Raw genomic sequence first — 9,275 nt, 5'->3', positions numbered from 1 at the left:
GGGATGGGAGCACCTGCCATTGGGTGCACCAGCTGGAGAATCTCTTCCATTTCATCCTGTATGTGGCCCTAGTAGATGGTTTGCGGCTTTCCAGAAGTATCTGCCTCACTGGATTCGAGCAGGCAAGCTCTGTCTGATTCAGCCATGGATTCTTCAGGCTGTGAGGTGGAGAGACTGAAGGTCTGGGTGAAAGAGGCGACCATGGTCCTGTGTAATGAGGTCGGGAATGAGAGGTAGCCGTATCGGTGGCTGGACCAATAAGTCCATGAGGGTGGCGTACCAGTACTGGCAAAGCCAGGCTGGGGCCACCAAAATGATGTCCGCCTTGTCCCTGTGGATTTTGAGGAGCACTTTGTGGATCAGTGGAAATGGCAGGAAGGTGTATAGCAGCTCCCCGGTCCATGGGATCGTGAATGCAGCCACGACCAAGCCTGGACTGTGACTCGTGAAGGAGCAAAAGGTTGGGCACTTTCTGTTGGCCCGTGTGGTGAACAGGTCAATTTGAGGAAACCCCGAACAGGTCAATTTGAGGAAACCCCCAACTGCAGAAGATGGAGTGGATAACGTCCAGGTGAATCGACCACTCGTGTGAAAGAAAACATATGCTCAGTCTGTCCGCCAGCACGTTCTGAACGCTCGGCAGGTATGAAGCTTGGAGGAGTGCACTAGGCAAAATTCCCACAATAGGAGGGCTTCCTGACAGAGGGGAGATGAGCAGGCTCTGCCTTGTTTGTTTATATAAAACATGGCCGTGGTGTTGTCCATCAACACCACTACTCAATGGCCCTGCAAGCAAGTCAGGAAAGCTTGGCAGGCGAGGCGGATTGCCCTGAGTTCTTTGATGTTGATATGTAGAGCCAGTTCCTCTACTTGCCATAAACCCTGAATTGTTAGACTCCTGAGGTGCGCTCCCCAACCCAGTGTGGATGCACCTGTGACTAAGGTCAGGGTGGGTTGGGGTGGGTGAAAGGGAATTCTGGTGCCTACTGCGTGAGGATCCAGCCACCACCGTAGTGAATCGAAGGTGTGCCAAGGGATGGTCAGCACTGCGTCCAGACTGTTGCGGCCCAGGCGATACACAGACACGGGCCACACTTGCAAGGGTCTGAGTTGCATCCTGGTGTGTTGAACCACATATGTGCAGGTTGCCATATAGCCTAGCAGCCTGAGACACTGCCTTGCTGTGGTGGTAGGGAAGCTGGAAAGGTTGCTGATTATTTGCAAGAGGGCCAGGTGACACATCCCTGGAAGGAATGCTCTCACTTAAGTCGCGTCCAGAACGACTCCAGTGAACTCTATTCTTTGAGTTGAAGTGAGCACTGATTTGCTGACGTTGAGTATGAGACCTAGCTGGTCGAATGTGTCTCTGACTATATTCACCTGCGATTCCACCTGCTGATGGGAGCGGCCCTGGAGGAGCCAGTCGTCTAGGTACGGGGTAGACGTGTTTGTGGCAGTGGCAGAGAAAAGCGCTATAACCGCCATGCACTTGGTGAAGATGCAAGGTGCTGTGCAAAGCCCGAAGGGGAGGGCCGTGAACTGGTAGTGCACCTTGTTCACTACGAAGCAGAGGAACAGTCTGTGCGTCGGGGTGATAGATATGTGAAAATAAGCATCCTTCATATCGAGGGCAGCGTACCAGTCTCCAGGGTCGAGGGAAGGGATGATTGTGTTTAGGGAGACCATGTGGAAATTCAAGCTGACTATGAACTTGTTCAGAATTGCGAGCTGGTTTGCGATCCTGAGAGAGAGACCCCCTGTGGAATAAATTTTTCTGCCAAACAAATCAAGAGGTTTAGCATCCCTTGATTTGGGTGCGGGGGCCTGCTGACCTTGTCTCTCCTTCTCATTCACCGCCTCTACCACGACAGAGCGTGGGGGAGGATGGGTGAAGAGGTACTCATATCCCTTAGTGGGAACAAAGTATTTGCGTTCAACCCCATTGGCTGTGGAGGGGATGGAGGCAGGCGTTTGCCAAATGGTCTTGGCATTGGACTGGATAGTTTTATGATGGGTAAGGCTACCCTAGAGGGTCCCTCTAGTGCCAAGATGTCCACCTTTGGGTCCTCCTATTCGACCACTTCCTCCACCTGAATGTTCATATTCAGGGCTACTCATCGGAGGAGGTCTTGCTGCGCCCTATAATCCATGGGTGACGGCACAGATGTTGAGGTGCCTGCCACCGCCTCCTCAGGGGATGATGAGGAGGAAGCCACCAGTAGGACCGGTTCTGTGGTGACCGCTTGATCCTTAGGGTTTGGGTCCTCATGGGCACTGGGTGTACCCTTGGTAGGTGAATGTGGTGCTCAGTCCGGTTTTTGTGGGAGGTCCCAGGGTGGGTGGCTGAGAGCTGCCTCTGGGAGGTGAGACCCCAAACGGGGAGGGGGTGGGGGGATTCCAGGTGGGGCACCCTGGGACTGATGGTATGCCCAAGGGGTCCAAAACTGCCATTGTGTCGGCCATTGGGGTGCTGAAGCGTCCTTCCTTAGGCTCCCCAGCCCTGATCTGGGTGCCTCAGATGCCCCCGCTGCCCTGCCTGAGCGAAGGGAGGATGACCTTGAGCGGGACAGAAACGGAGGAGCAGTGTGAGACCGCACCAGAGATACATCCTCCTCCGATGGACGGGGTGCATGCCGTGAACCGTAGCGGTGCCGTGATGTAGAGCGGTGCCACAATGTAGAGCAGTGCCGCAATGTAGAGCAGTGCCATGGCGGGGAATGATGATGGGGTGTAGAGCGATGCTGCGATCAAGAACGGTGCCGAGGTGGAGAGCGGTGCCGCAGTGGGGACCAGTGCCTCGATGAGAAACAGTGTTGTGATGTGGGGTGGTGCCAGCGTGTAGAGTGGTGCTGATTATTCGAGCAACACCTAGAAGCTGAGCAGCGTGCGGGCTGCAGCCGGTCCTGGGAACGGTGCCGCAAGGTCACAGAGCGGGACCTGGATCTCGAGCAGGACCACGACTTATCTGCCGACGACCACCTTGAAGGGGAGCAGCTCCAAGGGTCGGGGCTATGGGACCAGCACTGCGAATTGGACTGGTGCCACAAGTCAGACTGGTGCAGGGCATAGTTGCGGTGCCGGGACTCGGAGCAGCGTAGGGACTCAGAACGGTGTTGGGACTCTGAACAGCGTGGAGATCCAGGACACGGAGCAGACGGACCCAACATGGCAGGCTTGCCTCTGGACGGTGCCATGCTCCGAGGGAATGGAGGCTTGTCCTTCATAGTGGGAGACTTAGGTGCTGTAATGTTGTTGAGGCCCCTAGCGGCTTCAAAGGTGTCTGTGGTGGAAGGCATCATAACTTCCCCCACATGCAGCCACAGTGAGTCCAGGACAGTAGGACTCCCTGTTGAGACAGGGGCCTACGTTGGCTGTGCGTGGCCCCAAGGGTCTGCCGTCCATCGCCCCTCCCCTGCACTGTCCCCTTCTGGGAGTGCAGTAGCTGTAACAACCGGCCGGGGGCGGGGGGGATTTCCCTTTCTCTTGTGGGCAGCCGGGGAATGAAAGTGGTGCCGGGGAGAACGCTTCTGGGACCCAGGTGACCGGCAGCTCCTAGGTTGGCACACCAGGACCTTTCTCCGCACCACAGAGGGTACTGCAAGAGGAGTGCTCCGCACCAAGGCGCTCAGAGCCGGGTCCTGTTGAGGACGGAGTGCTGACACCATGAGGAGTTGCTTCAGGTGGATGTCACTCTTCTTCCTGGTATGAGGCTTGAAAGCATTGCAGATCTTACACTTGTCCGATTGATGGGCTTCTCCCAGACACCGAAGGCAGGAGTCGTGGGGGTCGTCCGTGAGCATAGGCTTAGCACAGGAACTACAGGGTTTGAAACCCTGAAACGGTATGCCCCGAGTCCCCGGTGGGGTGCTTGTCCCCGGTGGGGGAGCCCCCCCAACCCTCTAAGTAGCAAGACTAACAACTAACTAAGAACTGTGAACTATTACAGAGAATAACAGATGAGCTAGGGATTAATGGGACACTTAAAAGCAAGAGGCCACTGCTCCAACAACTGTCACTGGCGGTAAGAATGAACTGAAGGGGGGTCAGGCTGTCAGGGTCATATATAGAGTGCCATATTGGCACCACTCCAGGGGGCTCCACAGCCAGCCCGGCAGGTAGCTGCTAGGGAAAAAGTTTTTGACAGCCATGCACGCAGTGCACGCACACACTTAACTGGAATTGATATGAGCAAGCATTCGAAGAAGAACCATAAGTTTCACAAAACAGTACATCAACAGCACAGTATATAAATCAGAACAATACATAAATTCTAATAAGCCCTACATTTCCCTTTCTTGATGGTAAGAGGAGATACACCCTCTTTGCCATCACAACCCAACCACTCTGATTTCATACATGATGACATTTATACCAGCTTAAATGGAACAATGTATTTGTTGGATTTCACTCGTTTCTTAATCCAGACAGTTAAACATACCAGATATATAATAATGACCATTTGAACAATAAAAACCACTACAACAGGGTGTAATGACCCTCCAAATAGGTTTTTCCAGCAGTGATTTGTTGCAGTATCACTCTGAATTCTTTTTAAGTTTTGGTCTGAGGCATGATGTACTGTAAGCATCACCTCTTTTCCTTCCCTCTGAATTTGTCTTAAGTGGTATTTCATTTCTGGATGGTGCATAAGATGTTTTAAGGCTGATATAATCGCTTCTAAGTGAATTGGTTCAAGATGTTCATATAGGATGTAATGTGTCTGTATGGTTTACATCATTACTTTGTGTAGCATGAAATTCACATCACATCCCACTATGGAAAATACTGAACATAGATAGATGAATGGTTTGTGGGGAATTTTGTGGTAAACATTATCAACGAACTCATGGCACCGACTGCAAATAGAAATACAATTGTCATCTACTAACACCATAGTGGAATGATTAAAATCAGACAGATGCATTTTATAATGGCATTTACCCTCCTTCGAAATAAGAGATACATAAGAAAGTTTGATGGCTTCTGAGCTACGTGTATATCCCAGGCCCTTTTCCTCAAGGCATGATTGCAGGTTAACAGTGTGGTATTCACTATCCTTCTGATGGACCCATTTGCTGAGTTCCACTGGGAGCAACACAGAGTGATTAACATTTAGACCTAAGGGTACTAATGGGTACACACATTCCTCCTTTGCTTCCTTCAAAGTCAGTTACTACAGGCAACAATGGTATGGTTACTATGCACATAAGAGAAATTAACAATTCTCCACCAAGCCTGATGTTTCTGCTTGAAGTGGGTGGCATTTTTCCATATCGTACCTCTACAGGAACTAATCCATTTAGGCCATTTCTAATTATAGCCTTTGCAACATTCAGTACCCATTCTTGGGCTTGCACGCATGCGAGCGCCATTGAGAGACTGGACTGCAAGACATGCTCCCACTATGCTGACGTGATCGTTCTCCTGCAATTGCATCCACTCTGGAAGTGCGTTGGCGATGTTAAAATTCCAGCACCCTCATTCGATTTAGAGAGGTAGTAAGGAGATTAGACAAAGATGCAATTTCGTGTCCCAAACTCCTATCTTACTTGCCAGGACCTGGTCATCGATGGTGTTAAAGACACCCAGTCCAGTCCTCACCCCTCCTAGAATCCTAGCTAGGATATCTCTTTTATTCCTTTCAGGGGGAGTGTTTCGGGGTATTACTCCATGTATCCATGCATCCCGTCCTGGTATCAAGGTTGCAGTATATGAAAAACATTGCCAATTAACTAAAGACATGGAAATTTGGACAGGCATGATTACTTTTTTCAATTAATACACCGGGTTTATCATCAACAGCCTTTTTACCTCAGGCTTAACAATCACAGGACCAGTGGGGTTTACATATGGTTTAGGAATCACAAGGACCTCAGCGCTCTTTCTAACGCCAAACAAACTGCATACCAGACACCAGTATCATTCAATTTTACATACACTGTCACATTTCCAACACATTTAACAAGAAAAGTTGTTCTTTTGGTGAGCACAGAACACATTCGTAGCACTGCTATCAAAGGTATAGCATGATTTAGTACAGTTAAAACATTTCATATTTATCTGATAGCGGGATGACAGGGTATATAGATGTGCTTTAACACATTCCCATGGAGAGCTTTACCCTTAGCTTCCCAGGTTTTGTTTGAGAGGGAATATCAGTTTGGATATGAGAACATTTGGAAGCTTCTCATAACTCTGGTGTTTTAGAACATTTTTCCAGAAAGGTGTTACCAAACAACCACAAGCATTTACCAGACATTTTCCTTATGAATGTAATCTGTCCCTGTTCATCAATAATGGGATCATGTGTTTTATTGTTGTTCTCAGTAAATGCTACTAATGTTTTAGTGCTGGTTTCTTTTTTCCTAACCAGACAGCAATAACTCTCTTGCACATATACATACACAGAAATTGAGTTCCTCAACACAGGATTAGGCAACTCAAAATCTATTCCCTGAATTGGTTAATCTTCCCAGGCTGATTCTTGGGTTTTGTTTACCTTGCAATCACAGAATCACAGGGTTGGAAGGGACCTCAGGAGGTCATCTAGTCCAACCCCCTGCTCAAAGCAGGACTAATCCCCAACTAAATACCAGTGCTCGTTTTGATTAACAATTAAAGCAATTACAATTTTTAAAAACATAGAACATGCTATATACAACATTTTTCCTAGCAGATTGGTGGTATCTTGGAACAGAGGAAACAGAAAAACAGGTTAGCATTCACTGATTAGCTTTAGCTATGACCTTTCCACTCTTTTAGCAGTGTGGAGTGGAACCACTTAAGAATCCTCTTTTTACCATTCTTAATTTCTACCTGATAGATAGGAGGACTAGCCTTGTTGGTGATTCCAATGGGACCCACCCACCCACCGAGGATTTAGTGAATGGTGCTTTTCTGAAAAGAATCTGTAAAGGACCTTGTCTCCAATCTGCCACTCAATAAATTGCAGGTTTGAATTTAATCTTTTATCCATCTGACAGATGTTGTATTTTAATTGGGCAGCAGCCTCCCTTTGTGCATCACTGGTGGACTGGAGCAATTGGTTGATGTACAGATCCACCTGTATACGGGGTTAGTATTAATCAGGTGGGACCCTCCCAGGCACCGTAACTCCAGGGTTCTCATGGGTCTCCCTGGGGGGTATACCCATGAGATCCAACAGATGATGTAATTGCCATGAGCACGAAAGGCAACCTTCTGTCCCAATTTTTGCCAGAACTCTCAACAATCTTTCTGAGGGCAGTCTTAATAGTCCTGTTCATTCGCTTCACTAGTCCGGAGCTCTGGGGATGGCCCACTATGTGGAACCGCTGCCTAATATTTAGAACCAGACAAATGTTCTTAATCAGGTCCCCCCACAAAATGAGGCCCCTGATCAGAGTGGATAACCTGTGGGAGGCCGAATCTGGAAAATGTTTGCTCTAATAATATATGTGCGATGGTTACAGCTGTGTTATTTTTAGCTGGATAGGCTTCCACCCACTTAAGAGACTGGATCCACTATGACTAAGCAGTAGCAGTTTCCCTGTCTGGAGCATGGCAAAAGACCAATGTAGTCTATCTGTAGATGGTGCCATGGTCCACCAATAGGCTGGTGTGATAGTGGACCCTTCACAGTTCTATGATCTGGATTGTTCTCAGCGCACGTTAGGCAGTTCCAAATGTGCTGTTCTGTATCCTTAGTCACCTCTGGCCATCGTCCGACTGTCAGGATCCTTTTAACTGTCTTCCCAACCCCGAAATGTCCCTGTTGATAGGTAGTACGATCAGTTCCTTTCTGAGGCATTTGAGGATGACTAGAACTGGGATGTCATCCTTAGCATCGTTCTTACTGGCCATGATGAGTTTGCTCTGATGCTTAAAAATTGTGTATCCCTTGTAATTCTGCTTTCCCAGTAGGTTTGTCACTTCCTCGTCCTGTTTCTGTAGCTGTATTATGTCCAGATGGCTTTGTACTTCTGCGGGTTGTAACTTGTATATGATGTCCTTCGATTTCTCCCACAGAGTCTCAGGACCCATAAGGGCAGCTTGTTTTGCTAAGATATCTACTTTGTTATTTAGCATGGAGATTTCAGCCATGCTTTTCCTGTGTGCTCTTATTTTAAATAAAGAGGTCTGTCCTGTCCTGGCTTCAGCCAACCTCCACATATGCACAAGATATTTAGCATGGGCAACCGGCTTGTTATCAGCTGAGGTCATGTCTCTAGGTATCAAGACTGTCCTCCAATCGAGGGCTCTAATGACCCAACCTGAGTCGAAACACATGATGATGTCGGATTTCAAATCTGCTGGATCTATGGCCACTACTATTGCCATGATCTCTGCTGCTTGCGCAGAATGAGGGATGACCGTACCCTGCAGCACTTTTCCAGTTGTTGCTTGGAGAACGGCATATCCCATGCAAGGCTTGCCCTGTTGATGATAACTACTCCTGTTGACAACCCATATGCCTTGGCCTGCCTCCCTAACTTTTTCAAAGTAGACTTTCAGCTGGAAAGAGGATTTGATGGTTTCTACCTCCTCCTGCAGCAGTGGGCATTCATGCCCTTCACGCTGTGTGAGCAGAGCGAATGGGACCTTTGATAGCGTTGTTACCTTGTCCTCCTGTACCTCTTTATTGAGGAGGCTCAACGTCCATCCCAGTAGGCGAGGATTCGACACCCTGCCTTCGTTAACTTTTCCAGACAAGACATAATGAATGGGTGTATGCGGTGTCCGTAGCACCACTGGGGACATCCTGATAAGACATTCCCAATGTTTCAGGGACCAGATGAGAGCCATAATGTCTCTCTTGCAGGGTGAGAGTACCTCTTTTCAATCTTGACAGGTGTTTCGATGCATAGACTACTGACTTAAGACTTGCACCACTCTGTTGCAGCAAGACAGCGCTCAGCCCTTGTCCTGTAGTGATGAGTTGCAGATTAAATGTCTTGTTAGGATGGGGGTATGCAAGCGCAGGGGCTTGTACAAGAGCTTGTTTAAGTTTACAGGCAGCTTTTTGCTCTCGGTCTCCCAAGATCCAATCCTGTCCTTTTCTGAGCAGGGCATAGAGGGGTTGAGCAATCTCTGCGTACCCACCTATAAAGTCTCTTGAGAATCCCATGCAGTGGTCCCCAACCTTTTTGTGGCCAATCGCACATTCATGTTTTCAGAAGAGTGTGGCGGGCGACAACAATTTTTCAAGGCTTATTTTGTATTTGTACATTAAATAATACGAAAAACATCATATTTAATATTACATAATATATGAATCCATAAGATAAAAAAGGTAA

The sequence above is a fragment of the Chelonia mydas genome, chromosome 2, assembly GCF_015237465.2.
Source record: "Chelonia mydas isolate rCheMyd1 chromosome 2, rCheMyd1.pri.v2, whole genome shotgun sequence".
NCBI classification, from domain to species: domain Eukaryota; kingdom Metazoa; phylum Chordata; order Testudines; family Cheloniidae; genus Chelonia; species Chelonia mydas.
The sequence above is the reverse complement of the archived record's forward strand: the minus strand, read 5'-3'. Positions refer to the sequence as shown.